Genomic DNA, 25,470 nt, shown 5'->3' on the forward strand with positions numbered 1-25,470 from the left:
ATTCAAGTTGAGAATGAAAGTATTTTAATCATGTTCAGTATTACCACAGTCTTCGGCTTTTTGAAAGGAATGTTGACATATTTGTGTCAACTTGAGTTTAGTTTTTAAAAAGTTTATATAGTCTCTTTCACAATATGATCAAAGCAGTTTATAATACAGGAGGACATAAATGATACATTTCTAAGCAATTTAAGAAACATTACAAAACTATGTCACAATAAAATATTAACATCAAAATAATAATTTCATTACCAGAAGGAACTAGCCTTGGTGGAGCAGTGGGCTAATGCCTCCTTAAGTAACACCAGCTGCCTGCAATTAGTGTAGCTTCGCATCCCACCAGGCTCAAGGTTGACTTAGCCTTCCATCCTTCCGAGGTAGGTAAAATGAGGACCCAGATTGTTGGGGGCAATAAGCTGACTTTGTAATAATGCCGCTTGGGGGTGTGTGTGAAAGCCCTAACAAGCAGGCATATACATAGAATGAAGGCTACTGCTAAGCTTGTAAGCCGCCCTGAGTCTTCGGAGAAGGGCGGGATATAAATGGAATTAAAAAAAAATATATGGTATAGGTAGTAACAAAAGCAAAAGTTAAGTTTCAGAGGGAAGGGTACATTTCAGGATTTTGTAGAAACAGGGAAAAGTATCCTGGGGTCTTGATAATATCGTTCAGTCAGTGAGACTGGAATTCAGAAAGCAAAAGATCAAAGAAGAATTTCTGTGGAAGACATGTTTCAAAAGTCTTCAGTGAAATGTAAAAACAATACAATAAAAAGATGGCATTTTTCTCTCCTTTAAAAAAAATCATCCCAATTAGGGCAATAGTATACCAGATTTAATCAAAAGATTTTGACATTTTCAGTGAATAAAGGAGAGCCCCCTAGGAGATCTGCTAAACATCATGTTGTATCTTGTGAGGAAAATTCATTAGGAATATTCCCAGAAATGCTGAAAACTGTCTGTTAATTAAATTAACTCTTTCAGCACAGTGAAGATATGCTACAAGTTAAATGTGTGGCCCTGAAAAATTATCTTTGGGAGCCTTGGTTTATGTAAAGAATGAACAATTCTGTTTAAAAGATCTTCTGTTAACAATGTGTTTATCTAGTCTTGGCCCACAATCTTTGTTAAGCTATTAAGAAGAACAAAGACTGAATGTGGGGCAGATGGAAAGAACTGAAATAGTTCTTTATGTGTGTTTCAGTGTTTCAGTGTTTCAGTGGCAAATGGGGCTTGGGCTTGGAAAGTAAACAGGAGGTTGGACTTGTTTGGCATTAGGACGGACAACACCAGAAAACAAAGGATCTGGAGCCTAGAATGAGAATTTAAAATACAAACTCCAAAAAATAGTGGCACTTCTGTACTGTACCTCTGTGCTGTTACCAAGAAAACTTCTTTTAAAAGATACCAACAATTCCAGCTTATCACCATATTAAGAGTACTATCGCTCTCTATCTACTGATTTATAGTTTGGTCAGACCAAGCATGCATCTATCTCAGACATGTCAAACACAAGGCCCGGCGGCCGGATCATGCGGCCCGCGAAGCCATCCTGGAAACAGTGAGGGAACGGCCCCCACTGCCTTGGCCCTGGCCCAGAGACCCTCCTTCTGCCAGAGACCCTCAGATCTGTCCCACTCCTGCCCAGGCCCCCATAGGCACCCTTGATGCGAACAATGTAGAGCTGGCCACGCCCACCCAGTAGGCCATACGCACTCTAGTCACGCCCACCCAGTAGGTCACGCCCACCCTGGCCATACCCACCCGGCCCCCTGAGGGCAACCGCAATGCTGATGCAGCCCTCAATGAAATTGAGTTTGACACCCCTGATATGCCTCCCTTCACCCTTCTCTTTTCTTTCATTTGCCTTTTAAGAAGATATTGTGATTTATTAAACTGCAGTTTCAAGCAAAGTCTGAACTATAGCCTGATTCTGATTTGATAATTTGTTCTATAAACATTAAAGGATTTTTTTCCCAGTCGAAGTATCATTAAAAATGGTGTTGACTTTATGTAGAATGAGAGCCTGTGAAGGAAAAAGAACAGAAGAGTCAAGGAGAAATCATTGTTGGGTGTCACAACTATCTCTGAACTTGGCTGTAGTGGATTTTTAGGATTTTTAGTGAAGATAGAGATGTACTAAAGCTTAAACCCATGGTGTACAGTGCACTGGGGTAGAGGTTTTGTTCTTGGCAGAGGTACATAAGTGGTTCTTGACTTAGGACTGCAATTGGGGCCTGAATTTTGGTTGTAAGTAATGATGGTCATAAGTCGAGGCATTCCTGTGACTCGACCTGATTTTATGATTTTTTTTATTTTTTACAGTGGTTGTTAACTGAATCACCCAGCTGGAAGTCTAAATCCATTCTGGATGGGCATTTTTATGCCAAAACCCAACAAAACATGTTGGAAACCAGCAAAAAAACCAAAACATCTCAGATCTGAGTCACTTGAGTTCTACCAGTAGAGTAATTTTGAATGTGCATGTTTTTATCTGTTATAAATTGAATTTCAAATAACCTGTCCATGATCCAAAATACCTTGTATGTACAATAGATTTTAATTTTGACTTGCTTGCATATCAACTGTCAAATCAAAAACTGTGACCAACCAGGTTTTGACTTGAGAGTGAAGGTAATGGTGCTGGAGGTGCAGCCTTTCAACCAGAGACAAATGTAAGTCATAGATATTTCTATTTAAAAGTCAGCGGGGAACTCCCAACTAGACATAAAGCTTTAGCCATGGGGAAAGTAGTACTGATTTCATTTACAAGAAAAACCTGCAGTTTTCATTTCTTCTGTCTAAAGAGGAAAGAAATGCATTAACATGTCCTGGAAGGCTAGAAGGCATGTGTGAAAACCCAAAAGTCGAAACAAAATAAGGGAACTCATGAAATGCTATTCAATTTACAGTTGTGCAGAGCTCAGATAAGTAAATTTATTGTAAAAAAATATAAAACCATAAGAAATACTTCTAGTAATGGTTGGGTATATCAAAGGTGACCCCAATTTATCAAGAAACAAAAGTTTCAAATTCTTGAGTCTTTTTCCCCCTTCCTAGTATATACAGTTGTCCAGATGACTCTTTTGGATGGGAGCCCTAGTTTCTGTCTCTCTTGTTTTTGTAACAGACAAATCTGGGATCAGTCAGTTTATGTTTAACCATATGTGAATTAGCTTTTATAGGGGCTACATGTTGGCACTGAATCATTTCTTTTAACTTCAAACCTGCCCTATAGTGACAGAATGCAGCTGAAGCTATAGTACAGGCTCCAATAGATTCTTGTAATCTCACTGAATCAAGTAAAATCTACTATTTAATCCATCGACCTTGCTTTTATAGTAAGATGTGTGTGTGCTAGTCTTAACACCAGGGTATGGAAATTCTTAAAGTGGTTATTGATGACCCAAGCTGAATTGCAAGGAGTTGTAATCTAATTTATACGATGGAGCATCAGAGACAAAACAAAATAAAAAAAATGATCTTACCATTTATAGTATATGCTCTATAGTCTCCTCCTTGCTTACAACATCAATTATGTGCAGAGACTTAGTTCATGTATAGAAGCTTGTTCATTTTGAGCCTGTGCAGCAAAGATCTCTTAAGTTATACACGGTTCCTTATATATAAGATATACGAAAGGTTAACTTCCCATCGTCCTGTGCGCTCCCACAGAGAGGGCCTCCTCAGGGTGCCGTCGGCCAGGGAATGCCGACTGGCGGCCCCCAGGGGGAGAGCATTCTCTGTGGGCGTGCCTGCTGTCTGGAACCAGCTCCCTGTTGAGCTCCGGACGGCTCCCGACCTTCGCTCCTTTCGCCGCGACCTGAAAACTTGGTTATTTGAGCTTGCCGGCCTGGCTTGGGAGAGGTGCGCGCGATCCCGGAAGCACCAAAGCCTCGGCCGCGCACAAGTCCTCGGTAAGTTTTTTTGTTGACCGAGGGATTGGAATTTTAAATTTTTAGAATGTGATTGATTTGTTGGGGCTAATGTAATTTAATTTATTTTTAACTTTGTATATTGTGTTTTAACTGCCCTGTACACCGCCCCGAGTCCTTCGGGAGAAGGGCGGTATATAAATCCAATAAAATAAATAAATAAATAAATATTGTTATGACAGACTAGGGCAGGGGTCAGCAACCTGAAACAGTGAAAGAGCCACTCAGAACTGGTTCCCTCACAAAAGGAAAAACTGGGAGCCGCAAAAAAATGTGTGTGCATGCGCATACATGCGCACATGTGCAGAACAGGGTTTGACTAAAGAGTGGAGCCAAGGCGAGATATGCACCTACCCTGCATATTTGAATTGATTGGTTGAACTTTTGTAGGCCCACTTTTTTGGACTGCACGTGGCAGAGGACTGGGAGCCGCATGCGGAGCCGCAGGTTGCAGACCTGTGGACTAGGGAAATCAACATGTAACACCTTCCCAAACCCAAATCATCTGACTATAGTCACAACCCAGTTTCTACAACTGCCAGCAATTCTGAGGCTGGGGAAAAGGGAGATTTCACGGGAGAGGCCTGAGATTGGGTGACTGATGAGTTACAAATATAGCAGAGGAAGGAAAGCCAATTTCTCTGCTGCCTTTCATGCCTCTAAACTGTAACAGGTTGTGGCACTATGAAGTGAGAAGGACAGTTCTGAAATTTCAGGCTCCTTGTAGAGGAGTCTACAAGGATGCAGAGAGGGAAGAGGAGGAAAAGTGTTGAACATTTCATCCATTTAAATCTAGAGGGAGAAGGGCCAGTTACTTTGAAGACGAAAGGAGAGGAAGTCAGGGATGGGAAATGGAAAAAAACAGATGCTGTGAGACTTAAATTGGAATTTAAAGTTTCTTATGAGAGAAACATTGCCAGAAACTAATAACTACTCAGCTCTAAGGCTGGAATGTTCAAGGCAAAATGTCCATTGGAAAAGGTTGGGAAAAAAAAGAAGAAGCACAATAAGTAAATTGCTTCAGATCAAAGAAGAGGCTATTTTATTAGTAGCTTAAAGTAGCTTCATCCTTCTATACAATACAATTCTTACCTACTTCTGTTGGGTGATAGTATTATATTATCAGATCAACATTTCATTTAAATGCACTCTTGGTATTGTGAAGGTTTAAAATGGACCTTAAGATATTAGATTCCCCCCCCCCTTTATTATTAAACTTACATCGTGAACTTCTTTTACTTTGTCAGCAATCTGACCTAAAATGAGTTCTGCTTCATCTTATGCATCCATCTATGTTGTCAGAATTTCATAGAGCAAATATTATTCCTTCTTAAATGCTTGAGTGAACATTTTTTCTGATTTATTTTATTTACTGTAGTGCTCAGTATCTTTTATGAACCTGTGTTTCTTAAGGTATTTTAGATAAAATCACAACTTTGGGGAATTTCCATTTCTTTTCAGCACTGCAGTTTTCCTCTTCCTCCTGCAGCTGCTGAACTTGACCCTGTGTGAGACGGCCATCGGCCATTTCACACCTTCTTCCAGAGGTCATGTGTGCCGTTCTTCAAAGGACACACATTCTTCTTACAAGAGGCTTGTGTGTGATTTGAAGAAAAGGTGTGCAGCATTTGTAGAATGGTACACACGGTCTTCTTGAGAGGTTTCACAGTGCCTCATGAAGCCTGTCAAAACACCTTGAGAAGAGCTGGCTTCGGAGCAGCTACTTCAGGTATGGGTGTACCTCCCCACAGGAGGAGAAGAAGATGGTGACGATCAGCTGGATATGGCAGCACTGGGGGAGTGCAGGGTGATGGAAGTGGCTGGACTTTATGCTTTGGCACAGAGTTGGCTGACCATACAGGGTTTGAGGTGGCCCTCCTCAATGGCAGTGCCAGGGCTGGGGCTGAAATAGAGGCCTGAAGGCAATGGCAACTAGCTGTGGAGGGCCCAGGCCTCTACTACATCCATAGCTACAGCACTGCGACTACGACTGAGGAGTATCAGTGTGCAGGGTGGTCAAAAGAGCAGAATGGAGGAGATAGGCAGGTGGAGGGAATTGAAGAACTGCTTCAATCATTAGTTGGGTGGGCTACCAAGTGCCCAAATTTTAATCACATTACTGGGGGGGGGGGCTGCTGCAATGGCTGTAACTTTGGTTTAACTACAATTTCTTCAGTGCTGTCATAATTTCAGATGGTCACTGAACAAAGTGTTTGAAATCTTGAACCAAGATAGCAGAAGAATATCTTAATATAAATAGATTGATTGATGATTCGCCATCAGGTTGATGCTGATTCTTAGCAAAATCATATATAGATTTTCACCATGACATGAATCTTTCAATGGCGAACCCATTGCCACTACAGATCCACCCATACTGGTTTATCCTCATCTTCTCTTTCCTTCTATTTTTCCCACCATTGAAGCCTTCTCCAGAGAGTTAAGTTTTTGCATAATGTGTCTGAATTAGGATAATTTGAGCCTCATCATTTATGTCTCAAAGAGAGAATTCTGGGTTGATTATTTCATGATCCATTTGTTTTCTTGGCTACCCATGGTGTTTTCAGGAGTGTTCGCCGACACTAAAGTTGAAAAGCATAAATACTCTTCTTATTCTACTCTTTTAAAATGTAACTTTCACTTGCTACAGCCTCAAAGGGAATGCCATTGCTTGCATTACTTTAATTTTTGTAGGTATAGACACATCATGGCATCTGAATATCTTTTCCAAGTCTTTCAGGGCTGCTTTACAAAGTGCTAGTCTCTGGTGTATTTCCTGACTGCTCGTGCCCTTAATGACTGATCTCAAGAGGCTGAAACTATTCACCATTTCAGTGTATTCGTTGTTAATTCTGTTATATCTATTATCAATAGTTTGGTCTTCTTTATATTTAATTTTAGCTTCCCCCCCCCCCAATATATAGTAAAAAAGGTAAAGGTTCCCCTGCACATCCGTGCTAGTCGTTTCCAACTCTAGGGGCCGGTGCTCATCTCCGTTTCAAAGCCGAAGAGCCAGTGCTTCTCCGAGGACGTCTCCGTGGTCATGTGGCCGGCATGACTAGACGCCAAAGGCACACGGAACGCTGTTACCTTCCCACCGTAGTGGTCCCTATTTTTCTAGTTGCATTTTTACATGCTTTCGAACTGCTAGGTTGTCAGAAGCTGGGACGAGTAACAGGCGCTCGCTCTGTTACGCGGCACTCGGGATTTGACCCGCCAAACTGCCGACCTTCTGATCGACAAGCTCAGCGTCCTAACCCACTGAGCCACCGTGTCCCCTTTTTCAATATATACTCCTTGCCTTTTAGTATTGTAGCTTTCAGATCCTTTGCATTTTTGGCTATCACAGTAGTGTCATCAATATAACACAGGTTAATATTTCTTCCTTCACTTTTAAAACTTTCTTTCCTTAATATATATTCAGCACAGAAGTTGAAGGAATAAGGAGAGAATATGTATCTTTATCTACTCCGCTGCCATCCTTAAGCCAGACTGTTTCACTGTGTTCTGTCCATACTGTGGCTTCCTGAGCTCAATAAGATAATGAGATATTCTGGGATTCCTATTCCTTTAATCCCATTCCATGGTGTGATGTGATTGACACAATCAAAGACCTTTTTGTAATCACTGAAGCACATACGAACTTTTTTTTTGGCATTCTTTGGCTTTCTCAATTATCCAGTGTGCATCAGCAACAATGTCTCAAGACATAATTTATGAAGTAACTGATATTAAGATTCCTTGGGAAGAGCTTTCCTAAGTATATCGCTTGTTGAATATTATTACCATTTAATTTCTATGCTAGAACAAAATGGAACTAATGAGTCTACTTTCAGATGAGCAGTGGATATATATTATTTATTTGACTGCTATTCTGTCATAATCTCCAAGGTCTGCCCGTAGCTAACAGCACAATAAAAAAATCACAGAACACAGTAAGAGTTAAAGAGATCCATGGTATGTACATGTGTATCTATATAAATAAAATGATGGGGGGACAGAAACTCCCAACAAAACACAAATTGACAATATCCGCATCAATTCCCAAAGTGCTTTCTAGAAGAGCTGTTTTTATTGATTTCTGGAAGGCTACCAGGGTGTGGGCAGGGCTAATGTAACTCACAGGGGGAGGCAGTCTCAAAATGACAACAAGAGCTGAAAACGGGCCATTACCAGAGATAGGTATGTGGGACATATCCATTCTACAGTAGTTGAAGACAACTGTGCAAATCCCTAGGAACCCAGCCACATTGGGCTTTATACGTTAAAACAGAGTTTTGCATTCCATCAGAAAACCTCTTAATAGTAAATTGAGGCCTGTAGTAAAAGTGTAATATGTACTTGGTGGCAGGTTTCAGTCAGGGTCGAACATGAGCATATCACCTGTGCTCAATCTGGTTCACTTGTTTTCTTTCTCCAACAGTCTTCTAGTCCTTGTTTCTTCTTCTAAAGCACCTCGGTAAATCAAAAATGAGCAAGGGCTGAGATGCTGCTATGACTCAGAAATCCTGCTGTTCACATAAATACCACAGATACCAGTCCCTTGAGGTCATCACTGCAGTCTGGGGGACATAAAGCTATGAAACGGATTTCCATAGACCAAATTTCCCTGTGGAGCTGTAAGACTCTTAACAACCAGGCCTCACAGTTCTTGTCAGTCTTTTTGGTTCCACATTCACTGTCTCATATACAATACATTCACACATGGAAAATCTCTTCTACTGCCATTTCTATCCACCTACACATCCATCTACCCTTTGCCAGATTAACCACATTTTTGTCAAAAAAACAAACACCCATTACCAGATGCATAATAACTTTCTGCCTTTTTTTATTCCATTCAATCATATCTGATTCTTAAAGACTGTCTTGAAATGAAATTCAATGTACATAAACGAAAGGTTTTTCGCTTAGGCCAGAAAAAAACAAACTGTATAAGTACAGGATAGGTGAAACCTGGCTTAATGTCAGCAACTGTGAGAGGGACCTTGGAGTCCTAGTGGACAATCACTTAAATATGAGCCAACAGTAAGCCAGTGAAACCCTAGGGTGCATTAATAGAGGGATAGAATCAAGATCATGTGAAGTTCTAGTAGCGCTTTACAAAGCCTTAGTAAGACCACACTTGGAATACTGCATCCGATTCTGGTCACCACAATATAAAAAAGTTGTTGAGATTCTGGAAAGGATGCAGAGAAGAGCAACAAGAATGATTAGGGGGCTGGAGGCTAAAACATACAAAGGATGGTTACAGGAAATGGGTATGTCTAGTCTAATGAAAAAAAGGACTAAGGGAGACATAATAGCAGTGTTCCAATATTTGAGGGGCTCCTTCAAAGACGGGGTCAAACTATTTTCCAGACCATCAAAAGGAAAGACATAGCCTGCTGTCTTAATCACTACATCAAACTACACTCTAACTTTCTGCCTTTTGGCATTTAATATAAATTGTATTACTATAAAGCAGAGACTGTATCTCAAGACAATCATGGTAATTAAAAGTACATGCTTCTTCTGAGTTTTGAACTAGTCACCTTCTGCATATCAGGCAAACGCTAAACTGCTATGCTACTAGAACATTACTACTGATAATAATAAGTACAGCAGAGGCTCAAACTGTAGGGTGGTGACTGCTGGCTGACTCAGGTGAGTGTTTATTTCTGATATGGTGGACTGCTAAACTGCTGTACTTCACTTACTTTTTCTTTCTTTTTCTAGAATAAAATAAAGTTCAGCAAGCAGATTAGACAACAATGCTCGCAGTAACACAAGGTGTAAAACGCTACTTCCAACATCTGGCAGGAAAACGCAGGTGGAGGTTACATTCACATCAGCTAGGACAAGAGGATTATTTCATCTCTTCTTGTCCTCCAGAAATGATTAGTGGGGCTGTACTTACCAAATAATCTGATAATATATATTCTTGATTAGCAATCTTAGTTACTGCAATCCAACAGGCAGGTACTGATTCTTCATATTTAACTTATTAAAATGTTTAAAATATAACATTTTTACTTAAATATCAGGGTGTATAATCTATTATATGTATTGATTACCCACAATACATTAGCCAGCTCTGCATACTTTTGTATGTTATTAAACTATGCACACTTGATTATAAACCTATTCCATCAGTATAATATTGGGAGGACTCATCACTGCTATGCTATCATATCTATAGGTTGTTAAAGTGAGGGAGAAAGAGGAAGAAGGAGAACATTTTTCTTGCTTTAATGTGTACCATGTGAGAAGCATACTCTGCATTGTATACTGGAATTAAAGAATTGTACAAAATATAGTACAACATTATTTACTCTATTTTATACCATGATAGGCTATCACAATTCAGCACGCAAATTGTATAGGTGACATTAGACTATTTGAGGAACCAAGAGATTTATCTAAAACATAACTCCATCTAGATTCATCTGCCTAGGTTTTTAATTAAACTAATACAGCTCTTGAATGATACCCTTTCTTTCTATTCTTTCTAGTTTTGAGGTAGTTCATATAAGAAATCCTTCCAAAACTCTGTATGTTTTTTTCCTAAAGGCAGAATTTGGAACTCAGCCTTCTGCTTTTGGGCTATATATCTCCCTGGAAATATGTGCTTTCTGGCATATGCTGTTGAGTGATGTGAAAAGATACACTGGAGGAAGAGATTTGTTTGTCTTACTCCATCCAACTTAAATAACACAAACCCCCTCATAGTTGGCAACAGGGACTTAAGAAATTGTTGTTGTTGTTAGCTGCTAAGTCGTGTCCGACCCATCCCAACCCCATGGACAACGTTCCTCCAGGCCTTCCTGTCCTCTAAGAGATTGATCGGGTCCCTAAATATTTTTGGGATGTTATTCCATAGCCTTGAGGTTGTAAATAACTTAGTATTGTATAAGCATCAGACATGATTATGTTAAAATTGAATTGTATTAAAACTTGTAAGATTTATTCAGTTTGGCAAGTCGTTGTAGGTTTACAAGTTTACATGAAATGAAATGCACAGTTTAATGATCTAACCTCCTATCAAATTTGTTTATTCTTATTCTTCTGTATGATTTCAGGATGGTTGGCTCTGTTACAGAAAGTCACTGAAACCTGAAGGAAATTGTATTGAGATCTCCTCCTTTTCACTGCCAAAAATTGTTGGCGGGATTCTCTTTCCTACTTCCAATAATTTAATTTAATTTATTGAGATTTCTATACCGCCCTTCTCCCAAAGGGACTCAGGGCGGTTCACAGGGCATAAATATAAAATGACAATACAAAAATTAAAAGACAATTAAATCAATGCCCAAGTTAAAACAAGAATAATAAAACAACCTATAAAAACCCATATACCCCCATCAGGCCAGACCCGCTAGTTCAAATAAATGGGTCTTCAACCCGCGACGGAAGGATCGGAGGTCTGATGCCGTCCGGAGCTCAGCCGGCAGTTGGTTCCATAATGCCGGAGCACCCACAGAGAAGGCCCTCCCCCTGGGGGCCACCAGTTGACATTCCTTGACAGGAGGCACCCTGAGGAGGCCCTCTCTGTGGGCGCGCACAGGGCGGAAATCTCAATAAATTAAATTAAATTAAAATTCCAATAAATCTTTAGGTTTTAATCTCCTAGAAACTCAATGTTGCTAAATTTATTTCATTTATTAAAGCAAACTTTTATAAGTTTGACTATCATTTTTTCCCCTCTCTTGTTGCCCTCTTGTTATTTTCTTTCCCTCTTACTCACCCTCTCTATCTGATGCTTAAGAACAGCATCACGTACAAAACATTAGTTTATAGGATAAGCAAGTGCTTTTCCATCATATCAGAATCCTTTTGATGCCACTTCAGTTCAAAGGGCTTTGAGAATGGCTTACAAAGAAAGTATTTGTCTCACCAATCATTCCACAACATAAGGGTGCTATTGAAATAATAAACAATTGCTATTCAAGCTATCCTGGGATATCTGAACAGAGCTTATTAAAGAGGTAGCAGTCAGTTTTAACCTACTTCTCCATGTTTAAATTAATCTACCCTTAAATCCTAATGCATCCAAAAGAATGGGTCTTTCCACTTTACCAAAGCTTATGTCAAAAGCTGCATGTTGCAAGAAAAAAAACTGTTATTGTCACTGTGGTATCTCTGCTCACACACTGCTTCGTGTAAAAACCTCCCGTTATATTTGTTGCTTCCATGCTCTCGTTTGTCAGAGAAAGTCCACGAAATTCAATGACTTTCTGTTCTTCTGAATTAATTTGGTTAATTATAATTATATTGTAACATATAAAATTCTAAGCAGAACAAAAGATGCTGAAATAAGCTGCTAAAGATCTGTTTTCCACATTTTCTAAATCTGCTGTTTTCAAATGAGCATGATATTTCATATTAGCCTACCACATGCTAAAATTGAGATATTTTTTTTTAGGTATAGCCAGTGCTTTTTTTGTAAAAGAAAAAGGTGCCGGAACTCACACATGTCATACAATCCGCCTTGCCTATCCTACAAGGTTCCATCCAAAAAAGGTGCCGGAACTCCGTTCTGAGCGTTCTATGAGAAAAAAAGCCCTGGGTATAGCAGTAGTTAAGGGCCAGTTTGCTCTAGTGGTTAAGGCACCAGACTAAAAACCAGGAGACTGTGAGTTCTAGTTCTGTCTTAGGCAAAAAGCCAGCTTGGTGCCCTGGCTAGTCACTTTCTCCCATACCTCTGAAGGAGACAATGTCAAATCGCTTCCAAAAACTTTGCTAAGAAAACTGCAGGGACTTGTCCAGGCAGTCGCCACAAGTCAAGACTGATGTGAAGGCATCAAGAAAAAAAGTAAATAAAAGTATGTGACATAAAAATAAACACAGAGTTCTCTTTTCCATTCATTCAACTTTTTCATTAAAAGGTTAATTCTTTCCTTCTTGCTTCTATCTACCGAGTTTATCTTTTTTATAGAGTACAAATTTGATGTTATAATTCATTAGAAGAGATATATTGAGGCATAGTTAACATATCTTGGTGTGGCTGGGTCTTTCTAGCACTGTAAACATATTAAGAGAGAGAAACAAAAAGTATCAGTGTTAGCAGAGTCATAGGCAGTACGTGAAGCCTATTTCATTTACATTTAGATGGTTTCCAATTGAGACAAGTTATCCTTCAGTACTAGCTGGATTTATTTGGTTCCACGATGTAGGTTAATGCTAACAACTTACTTTGGAACTAGAATAGGAAGAATTTATTTTTATTTTATTTTTTATTTTAATTCCATTTATATCCCGCCTTTCTCCGAAGACTCAGGGCGGCTTACAAGCTTAGCAGTAGCCTTCATTCTATGTATATGCCTGCTTATTAGGGCTTTCACACACACCCCAAGCAGCATTATTACAAAGTCAGCTTAATTGCCCCCAACAATCTGGGTCCTCATTTTACCTACCTCGGAAGGATGGAAGGCTGAGTCAACCTTGAGCCTGGTGGGACTCGAACCTGCACTAATTGCAGGCAGCTGGTGTTACTTAAGGAGGCATTAGCCCACTGCTCCACCAAGGCTCTTATGGATAATTCTTTCCAGTATTGAATTTCATAAAGATTGTGGTTGCTTGATATTAATTAGAAAACTTGTGACATGTATGGATCTAGCCTCCAGAAGTAGTTAAGATTAAAATTTCAACAAGGATTGGAATATTTCTGAGGAGTTACTCTCCCCAGAACAAGCATCTTCTACCATCTATTAAGCTGTGAAGAAGGATAAAACAATATAACTAAGGAAAATAAATTATAAAATTTAAACTCATGACAATAAATGTGACACTGACAGAGAGTATGCTCAGATTAGAGATCAGTGCTTTAAAATGTTAATAGTCTGATTAAGAATATCTCAGGAATCTATAATTTGATCACATGATTAGCATATAATAATTGCTTAGAATCTATGGGGTAATTTCTCTATCCTATAAATAATATCCATATACAATAATCTCTTTTAATTGTCATTCTCCTTACTCATGATTTCTCAATCATGTATTCATTTTTTCTTCTTTTTATAGGTTCTTTACTTATTTTGTTTACCGCTTATGGGCTATAAAAGAACTTTATATTTAAGTAGTATATTTTTGTGGTTTTAATATAAACCTTTTGCTCCAGGATTGAAACGTGGATGGGTAGGACACTTCAACTAATTGATCAGACCCCAAAATTCTGTTGCCATTGGTCACCCAAATAACATGATGCACATTTACCGTATACAAATCAGAGAAAGAAAGGTTTGTTTTGCCCTTTACTATCAGGAAGAATACTTAGCTTCTCTGGGACTGATGGATGTCACCCATTCACATCGCCAAAGGAACAAGAGCAAAATTCTGTTTATACAAGAGTTTCAGGAAATTAATACTAGCCGCCATATATAATTTACAGCATAATATTCCTTCCTTCCTAATGGCTTTGAAATTTCCCCATTCTCTCTGATTCTTCCCTCTATTTTTAATTCCTTGTTTGCCATGTCTTATAAATTTGAGGATAGGGCCTATTTCTTCATTTTAGTAGATGTACTTTAGGAGAGAATAATTGCTCAGAAAAATAAGATAAAAGGCTATAAATAAAGCAGTGCATAGAAAGGTCCGGTCTCCATGTTGGCCTTTTGTTAAACACTTATCAGCAAGAAAAATGAGAAAAGTTTGGATTAAGTCTTAAGTAAATGACACTATCTGAGGCACCATCATAACTGAAAAACTTGCAAGACAGGATTTATTACTCGAGTGATAGTTGCCAGCTGGAAATATATATGTATTGTAATAAAACTAATTTAATTTATGCAGTTTCAAGGGAGTACTTATACAAGATATTGCTTAAATGGTACTGTATGCTTGTCAGAACTGTAAAAGAATATATTACAATATATTTGAATATGTTGCAGATGTAGAAGGAGAAAAGAACATGCATTCATATTAGGAGAGCTTTAAAATATTAGTTAAATATATAATATAATATAATGAAACTATATAATGAAATACAACTAAATCCATAAATGTGTAATTAATGAATAGGTTGATTCCAAATATTCTACACAAATTTTTTAATGGCATTCTGGATATCTTTAAAATATTTCCTTCTTGAGCTTTGTCGATATTATATATTGGTATATGTTGCTATTGGTGAGTATCAGTAACTCTGTTGATAAATTATTGTAACTTCCAATTTAGTTTGCACCTAAAACCACTTCCTGCAATATTTATTCCAAGTATTCTATGCTATTTTTTAATGGCATTCTGGGTAACTTTAAAACATTTACTTCTTGAGCTTTGTCAATATTATATATTGGTATATGCTGCTATTGGTGAGTATCAATAACTCTGTTGATAAATTATTGTAACTTCCAATTTACATTGCACCTAAAACCCCTTCTTGCAAATGTCTATATTCAGATCAAAGCAAACACATGCACTCTGTTCAGCTAGCAAAAATATAGCCTGAAGCTTATCAGCAAACATGAAAAGAAGGTGATGGGATAAAAGATATGCAAAGGCAGAGTGGGAGGGAGATGAATAAAAGTAAATTTATTACTTTTTCATCACCTATCAAAAAGCACAGAATTTTCCAGAGCTATTGGAAATACCACTGTGGGTACCTGGCATGGCCAGGTACCAAAACAAGTAGCCTTAGGTTATTCCAGTCTTAACCATTTTATGGAAAGAAGGACACCAGGTGATGCTTTCTCTATTCTACACACACACACACACACACACACACACACAAACAAACACACAAACACTCACACTCACACACTATTGATGTCCTTTCCCCAGTCCCTGGAATAAAAAAATAATATTGAGTTTTGGCTGAGTGATAAGATTTATCTTTTTTCAAGGTTCATTGGCTTCTATTATCTACTGTTCTGTACCTCAGAATAAGAAGTGATATTTCCTGAAGTCTGCAGTAATGCTTTATGGATTAAACCTGCAGCTTGTTTAAGCTTACTTGGGAATACATGGATATCCAGTTGAAATTGGTAGAGTTTATTTTTTTTAGTAGAGAAATATGGATCACAGAAAAGGATACTTAGTCCTCCACATATGACCAGGGGCCAGAATTTCTGTTGTTAAGGAAAGCGATTGTTCAGTGAGACATGTCGGAGTTTATGATTTTTTTTTTGCCATGGTTATTAAACAAATCACTGCAGTTAAGTTAATCATGTAGTTTTTAAGTGAATCCAGATTCCCCATTGACTTTGCTTGTCAGAAGCCAGCTGGGGGGGGGTCACAGATGGCAATCACATGACCTTGGGATGCTGCAAGCAATGTAAATACATGCCAATTGAATTTTGAAATACAAGTTCCTAAGTTTTGATCACATGACTGTGCTTGAAACCTGGAAGCTTGGTAATATTCTGCTGAAATACTGTTATTATTTTTAAACCTATGGGGTTTTTTTTTATTAAAGGGGTAAATATCTGGGGTAGAAGAATAACTACTGCCTTTTTTCTCTTTATACAATGACCTTCCAAACATCTTTACTCTGTGATCAAGAGATCAATCTCTCCAGCATTTCAACTCCAGAATAATAATAATAATAATAATAATAATAATAATAATAATAATAATAACAACAACAACAACAACAACAATAATAACAACAATAACAACAACAACAACAACAACAACAACCCTATACCATTTCAGACAAATGGCGGTCCAGTCTCTTCTTAAAAACTTCCAGTGTTGGAGCATTCACCGCTTCTGGAGGCAGGTTGTTCCACTGGTTAATTGTTCTAACTGTCAGGAAGTTTCTCTTTAGTTCTACGTTGCTTCTCTCCTTGATTAGTTTTCATCCATTGCTTCTTGTCCTGCTTTTAGGTGCTTTGGAGAATAGCTTGACTCCCTCTTCTTTGTGGCAGCCCCTGAGATATTGGAACACTGCTATCATGTCCTCCCTTGTCCTTCTCTTCATTAAACTAGACATACCCAATTCCAGCAACCATTCTTTATATGTTTTAGCCTCCAGTCCCCTAATCATCTTTGTTGCTCTTCTCTGTACTCTTTCTAGAGTCACGACATCTTATTTACATTGTGGTGACCAAAACTGGATGCAGTATTCCAAGTGTGGCCTTACCAAGGCATTGTAAAGTGGTATTATTAACACTTCACATGATATTGATTCTATTCCTCTGTTAATGCAGCCTAGCACTGTGCTGGCTTTTTTGGTAGCTGCAGCACACTGCTGGCTCAGATTTAAGTGATCGTTCACTAGGATTCCAAGATCCCTCTCACAGTTGCTACTATTGAGCAAGGAACCACCTATACTATACCCGTGCATTTGGTTTTTCTTGCCTAAATGTAGAACGTTACTTTTTTCACCATTGAATTTCACTTTGTTAGATAGCTCCCAGTGTTCAAGTCTGTCAAGATTCTTCTGTATCTTAAGCCTATCTTCTGGAGTGTTGGCTATTCCTGCCAGCTTGGTGTCATCGTCAAATTTGATGAGTTCCCCATCTATCCCCTCATCCAAATCATTAATGAAGATGTTGAAGAGCACTGGGCCCAGAACAAAGCCCTGGGGCACCCCACTACACACTTCCCTCCATGTAGATGCAGTTCCATTGAGGACCACACACTGAGTACGGCTGGTCAGCCAGCTACAAATCTATCTGGTGGTGCTGCTGTCTAACCCACATTTTTCTATCTTATCAAGTAGTAAGTTGTGGTCTACTTTATCAAATGTGTTACTGAAGTCCAAGTATACTGTATATTATCACATATTTTGATTAGATGACTACTGGAAGGAAAATGAAAGAGTTCTTGGTTAAAAAAATAAAGGGAGTCAATGAATTAGTTCATCTAGTGCTCAGATTATCAAAAATATCGATGGAGATAGAGAAAAAAAATAAAACAACAACATCTGATAATAAGGAGGCTAACTGTCACAATTTGCAAAAGTTATGGGAAAATGAATTAGAAAAATCAAGAACAAAGCAAAAAGCTGCAGTAAGATATTAGTAAATTATTTATTTTAAAGAAGGCAATGTACTTTTCAATGGTTTTTTATTGACTTCTTTTTATGAAACTGTGTTTCATATTTACCCTGAAATGCAGAACCACTTCAATAACCATCAACTCTGTTTATTAAAGAGGCTTTTTGTAAATATTAAATTTGCTTCTGTTTGTACCAATCTTTTTTGAGGGGTGGAAGTTTGCTTTTGTAACAGAAAAATATTCAGTAAAATATATCATTATACAATATAGATTTAAGAGTGCTTGTTTTTTTTTTCTTTTTTCTACAATGTCTTTGACTGGGACTAGTTCTTATTTATGTATTCATGGCAGATTCCTGATCAATGACATTCAGTTCCTGTGTATAGAAGTAAAATGTGCATATTGAGTCCCCTGTACAATATTTATTTTACAGTCTTTTACTGAAACCTCAGTCGAGCTCTTAAAGCCCAGAGGTCATGAATAGTACAATATATCAACTTGTAAATTTCTGCAGTAGAGGTCCACTCTTAAGAAGTAACTATTCTTCTTAGAATTGCAAACATAATCAATAATGAGTATAAGACTTGGTAAGCTTCATATCTGCATGTTGTACTTATATACGTGTGTGTACGGCAAAAACATTACATTCCTAATAAAACTATATTTTCATCTTTGCTCCAGATGGATCATTGACAAAATACTTGTTTCTATTTTGGTGTGTGTGTGTGTGTGTGTGTGTGTGTGTGTGTGTGTGTGTGTGTGTATGTACATATGTGGCAGGAAGTGCATTTATAACCCCGATCAGCAGCCAGGTTGCTTCAGCCAAGTTTAAAACTGGTTTTATATCCTGTTGCTTTTGTAATAAACCACTGATGTTGGTTTAATCGAGAACATGTGTGGTACATCAAAATGATGCCTAGAAGATCTTAATGGAAAACAATTGATTATAATATTTATTACTGGATTAGTTAGACAATCCCTTTCAACCTTATTACTATAAAAGTACATTTCACAGCCATGTTTACAATAAACAATATACATTGATTACCTTTTTATATACCACTTGTACATTTGAGTATACTGTAGTTTAAGCAAATGTAGAAGTCGTTTATGGGCAGAAGAGTGTTACTGTGTAACTATGAAGAATATAAAGGAATGAAACTTGGATTTTAATATCAGAATCTTACTTTTTTTTTGGTTTGAACAAATGAATGTTGTGAAGATATTACTAAATTAACTATGCATGCTTTTAGGCATACATGTGCAAAAAAGGGAAACTTATCATTGAGTGATAACCAGGCATTGAACTTGAAATATAAAACTTAGGCATATGCTTTTTCCATTATCCAATGCCACACTTAGCAAGTGCATATCCTAAACATCCTTGACTGCTTCAGAGTAGAAAAGACACCTCTCAGTCCTCCAGATTGTCAAGTTCAAAATTTTCAGTTAAAAGTTGGATAGACTTTGCACTAATCCCATCATCCATTTTGAGTTTTTTCCCCCAGAATAATAGTTTTGGGGCCAGTATAGGTCCAAGTCACTTAATCTACATATAGATCCCAGTGGCCACTGGTTGTCCCTCATTATCTGATATAGCTCTGTTAGATGATATGGGTAAATGTCCTGAAATTTTAACATGTCTGTTGCTACCACAGTATAAAATTGTAAATGGATGTTAAAAATCTTTTTGTTTATTTAAATATGGAAATCTCTAATAATTTTATGCTCGTATCAATCACACAATATTTCATTTAAATAGAAATTTAAAGTTTAAAATGGGTTTAATTCCAAACTCCATTTTGTATTATGTAAAATATAAAATAATGTAATTCTGGGTCTATCGGCACAGATATGCATAGTTAGCATCTTTCTCAAAGAACACCTTAAACTTGTTAATTCAAATAAATTTGGTTAGAGAAGTGATCCGAGAACTGATAAGATAATTCTTAAATTCATTGTATTAAACTAGCATTTCAGATACCCTTGACACATTTATTAAGTAAGATGCCTTGAGATTTTTCTGTTTTTCTGCTGCCATTTAAATTTCAAAAGTGGATAGACAGGTATATTGCTTTTTTACTTTGAATAATGAAAGAGTCATATATTTGCTCAGCTCTTAAGGGCTATAAAACTTATTTATAATACTACCATCTAATATTCTTACTATCTGTTTTCTTTCTACCTCTACCCCTTATTTATTCTCCTAGAAAATTCTGTTTTTCCCAATGTTGGTTCTCCAATCCTTGACTAATGTAAGTGGTAATGTAGAAAAGCATTATTTGGTTCCATTCCTATTAAATCAGATATTAAACAAGGAAGCTTTGGAATAGTAAATACTCTCCCCAAAGTGGTGATATATTATAAGTCACCCCTGAAAAGCTGTATATTTCTAATATTTTTATTCTTTTGAGTGCAAATAAATAATTCTTAAAAATCATCCGTTGATGATCAGTTCACTTTCTAATAAGCTGATTTTTCTATTTATTTCTTTCAGCAAATTCACCATTAACTGAAAAATAGGAAACAATTGCATGAAGTCAAATATGTGGACAAAAAAGTGAATTATTACTCCTGAAAACAAACAACTATTTTGATCCTTGATATAAATCTGAGCTTATCACGGTAAGAATTTCATGCTTTGTATTGACTTTTTGTTAATGTTTATACAGGTAGCCCTCTATCTACAACAGTTCATGTAGTGGACCGCTTGAAAAGAGACTTATGACCTTTTTTCACACATGATCATTGCAACATCCCCATGCTCACATGATCAAAATTCAGACACTTGGCAACTGGCTCATATTTATGACAGTTGCAGTGCCCCAGGGTCATATGATCATTTTGTGTGACCTTTTGACCAGCAAAATCAATTCACTTAACAACCATGTTACTAACCTAACAACTTCAGTGATTCAACTTAACAACTGTGGCAGGACAGGTTATAAAATGGGTCAAAATTCATTTAATTGTCTCACTTGGAAACAGAACTTTTGGGCTCAATTGTGGTCATAAGTTGAGGGCTACCAATGTATTGGAAGTAATTACATGGATAAAATTTGCAAATGATTACTGTGACTTGTTAATTCCATTCTGTTCAGTGCTACTCTTTAATGTATCATTCTTGTTCCCAGACAAATTGCTGAAATACTCTCTTCAAAAGTCTTTCATTTCAGTTTCATCCCTAATGGATTTTTTAAAATACTATTCACTCTTCTTTGACTATATTCTTTGTAGCTACCATTTTCTCACTTACAGTCTAATCCAAAGCAAAAAATAATTTGAACTTCTAGTTACTTGTAAGAAGACTTCTTAATTATCTTGTATTATATTATCTTTTAATGATTACTACTCTGTGATCCTATTTTTTCTGTTCTTCCTCAAATGATTTTGCACATGCTATGGCATTGAAAAGGTTAGCACAAGAGCAACTCCATGGGTAGAAAATTTAAATGTGGTCCTAAATCCTTCTCCTGTTGTCACTGTCAATTTCCCTGCTGCCATGGACTGGATTGACTTTGAAACTGTAATTCTGTTTTGAGAGAAAATTTCAAGACTGGAAGACAGGCTTGAAATTCAAGAAGATTTGAGTTCAACTTGTGAGTGCTTAGTTTTACATGCTTTTTCTGTTTCCTGCAAGTGATTAGCACCACACCATTATTTTCATGGCACTTTAGTCTGAGAGAGTTGCATTAGGCTTTAGGACTATACAACAAGTCTTCTGTCACCTTATAGGTTATACGAAAATTAGTATCTATTACAAGATTAGAAAATTTTGGCGCTAAACTAGTGCTAATCAAGCTGTAATAAATTAAAGAAAATATTATAAAGTACTGTATTTACCTCAGACTGTGAGCAAATTGCTCTATTTTGACTAGCCTAATTATGGACTCTGTGTGTTTTTATCAAAACATATTTATACTTTTCCAATTTTGCTGCATATGTTCAGTATAATTTGACATATTTAAGTGTTTCTCCAAATGATTTTAATCAAAGTTTAACATAATCCCATTTTAGCTTTACTTGAAAACATTTATCCAAGACATCTTGCTCCTGCTTCTTCTTTTGCTTTCCACTAAAAGAAAAAAAGATAAATAAAAACTCTTCTCAAAATCTTTCCCTAAAATTCAAAGCAAAACAAGCCTGGATGAAATTTGCATTGAACCACAGGAAGCCTTTGTACTTAGCTCTCTGCTCATTGTGTTTCCTCTTAGCAGAGACTTCATATTGTGTAAAATACTGGTTCTACTCCAGTAATGCAATATTGTTAATTGTCTTCCAAAAGTTTAGTGAAGGTATGAAATATATAATATGCAAGAATATTTGAATATAGTTGTCCACAACTTACAACCATTCATTTAGCAACCATTCAAAGCTACAATGGCACTGAAAAAAGTTATTTATGACCAGTCCTTGCACTTACAACCACTTCAGTATCCCCATAGTCACATGATCAGAATAGTCACCTGGGATCATGTGACTGCTATTTTCCATTCCCAGCTGCCTTCCAACAAGCAAAGTCAATGGGGAGAAAGCTCACTTAACAACCATATGATTTGCTTAATAACTATGGGAATAAAGATTGTAAAATCAGGCATGACTCACTTAAGGACCATCCTGCTTAGCAAGAGAAATTCTAGTCCCAATTCTGGCCATAAGTCAAGGACTATCTCTCTATATATACATTCCCTCCCTCCCTCCCTGTCAACAATTATTATTGAGTCTGTGAAGATCAAATAAGTAAAAATGGTTTATTAAAACATGTATTTTGGAGCTATTTATTTATACAGTCCCATATTCAGGGACTCTAAGTGGCATACATCCAATAAAATAATGCAGTCCATAAAATAAATTTCACAATCAATAAATGTAATTAGATTTATATTTATGAAATATAGACTATGTCAAACCAGAGGCTCGGGAGAGATGTAAAGCATATTCTGCCTTAAAATGCATAGCAAACGAGAATGTTCCTGACTTTTTAAAAGCAAAAGATAGGGGGTTATCTTCACCTCAGGAAGGAAGATATTTCACAGGGTGAGGGCTGCAAATGACAAGGCTTATTCTCTGTTCAGCTCCAGAATAAAGTGACATTCTAATATAAGAACTGTAAATAAAATTTATATTGATTCTGTTCTTCTGTGATTTTAAGATATGCAGAACACCAATGGATTCATTTTACACAAACAATTTCAACAGTCCCAAAAATATATGAAAAAGTACATTATGCTTTTAAGATAATTAACACTCATAATTTAATCAAACCAAGCAGGTTATTTCCATAATCTGTCATCAAGTTGGCAATTTCATCTGTATTAAGTCATTTTAAGGTCTTACAAGACTTTTCACTCCATGAACCTGAAAAAAGACAGAGCTCCTTAACTGAGCTTATTCCTGAGAGTATTGAAATATTTCTTACTAATCATTTTAAAATATACACAACCATAAATACTATTCCTTGGAAACCTTATCTAATATTTTCTGATTTATATTTCTTTTCATGTCCATCTTCAATTCAGATATCCCCATGTCATCAGTAATTTAATTTCAAAAGAATTGTTAATAATGAATATCAATACACTGCAATTAAATAAGTAATCATATTTAATTGTATGTGATATTGTATCTATAAGATCAGAGATCAAAAAGGCATTAAAAAGCTAATAATAGATTGTATGGACGTATAGATTAGAAGAGAAAAAAAGAAAAGAAGGTATGTACACATACAGGTATATGTGTGACTATGTATCTATATGATGGGTGGTCAATAAGAGGAATGGAATTGGAGTGTGAAGTCATTTACATCAAAACCATTGTCTTTTAATTATGATTTATAGTGGAACAATTTTTCACTTTTGAAATGATTATCCTCAATGGATCTGTCAACAGAGAGAGTAAGATTTCAGATTAAGGCCAGTATCTGCTGTTGTCAAAGAAGATTAACTCTAAATACTAAGTATGATACATAGAGAACAAGGGTGATAAGTCTCAGTCATTGCATATGAATAGACACAAAGTTGTTCTTAAAAAGGGATGCTGTTAAATCTCTCCTTCGTTATCTTTAGAGATGGGGTGTCAAAACCTGGCAGGTGATTATGCATTTATATGGGACGGATAGTATTGTAGAGGTATCTGAGCCACAATGGGGCAACTTGGCAGAGCCAGCTTGCTGTGACTAACTCACCATGGCCAACTCGCCACAGGACAATTCACTGTGGACAATTTAACAATTCTATTTAATTATTTAAAATATTGTTTTTTTTTAAAAAAAATATTTTTTGCCATTCACATTTCATTCTGTCCCTCTTGCTTGCTTTCTGTTCCACCATCTCTTTGATATTAGTGTAATTCTTTCCCCACAGTGAGTTGTCCTCTAGTGAGTTGGTCGTGGTGAATTGTCATAGACCCATCTGGGGATGGAATAAGAAATGTCACTTCAAGTAACAGAGTGGGTAATATGAGGATTTCTTTCTGTCATCTTTTTAGTCAGAAAGCATGGCTTTCTTCAACCCCATCATTAACAAAGTATGAAGTAAAAGTTCAGAGTAAGTCATATCAATAACTATTTACATCTTCCAAATGCAGGTGAATTTGTCAGCTAGGATAAGCTGAGTTAAGGACTCTAACATCACCACCAACAGTCCCAGATTTATTTTAGTCATATTTAAGACAGACTCTCATTCTCAGTCCAGCTTGAGCTCCAAAATGAATTTGCCACTGAGGGCAAAGCATGGAGCATAATTCTTAGAAACCTAGATCAAATTTATTCTAATATGGAGGTTTCTTTATACACAGAATTAAGTACCATAAGAAAGTGGCTTAACAGCTGCTACCCACAGTTATAATCTTTGCAGATTTGAATGTTTAGCTTGAGCTCCAAAATGAATTTGCCACTGAGGGCAAAGCATGGAGCATAATTCTTAGAAACCTAGATCAAATTTATTCTAATATGGAGGTTTCTTTATACACAGAATTAAGTACCATAAGAAGGTGGCTTAACAGCTGCTACCCACAGTTATAATCTTTGCAGATTTGAATGTTTAGGTATGTATATGTAAGTATAGGGGGACGCGGTGGCTCAGTGGGTTAGGACACTGAACTTGTCGATTGGAAGGTTGGCAGTTTGGCGGGTCGAATCCCGAGTGCCGCGTAACAGAGTGAGCGCCTGTTACTCGTCCCAGCTTCTGCCAACCTAGCAGTTCAAAAGCATGTAAAAATGCAAGTAGAAAAATAGGGACCACTGAGGTGGGAAGGTAACAGCGTTCTGTGCGCCTTTGGCGTCTAGTCATGCCGGCCACATGACCACAGAGACGTCCTCGGACAAGCGCTGGCTCTTCGGCTTTGAAACGGAGATGAGCACCAGCCTCTAGAGTTGGAAACGACTAGCACGCATGTGCGGGGGAACCTTTACCTTTACCTTTACCTTATGTAAGTATAGATGCTCTTGTGTGTATGCATACACTGTTTAATTTGAAATTTATTTTGATAGTTTGGGGCACTGTACATGTACAGTGAGATCTATGTGCTGCTTCTCAGTTTCCTGTATTTTCCTAGAGTCTTTTCTGGAGGCTTCTTCAGTTTTCTAGAATATATTTTGAGAATATTAAAGGGCC

The 25,470-nt window shown here is 37.1% G+C and overlaps 1 protein-coding gene across 1 annotated transcript in view; it reads left to right on the forward strand.

Annotated features, from left to right (window-relative positions):
- GULP1 (GULP PTB domain containing engulfment adaptor 1) overlaps positions 1–25,470 on the forward strand; it is a 149,172-nt gene that overhangs the window by 36,476 nt on the left and 87,226 nt on the right. The window contains exon 2 of the mRNA XM_083350525.1: positions 20,355–20,482. The gene's annotated coding sequence lies outside the window, so the exon portion shown is untranslated. The remainder of the gene's footprint in view (positions 1–20,354; positions 20,483–25,470) is intronic.

Source organism: Vipera ursinii, assembly GCF_947247035.1.
Source record: "Vipera ursinii genome assembly, chromosome: 1".
Taxonomy (NCBI): Eukaryota; Metazoa; Chordata; class Lepidosauria; order Squamata; family Viperidae; genus Vipera; species Vipera ursinii.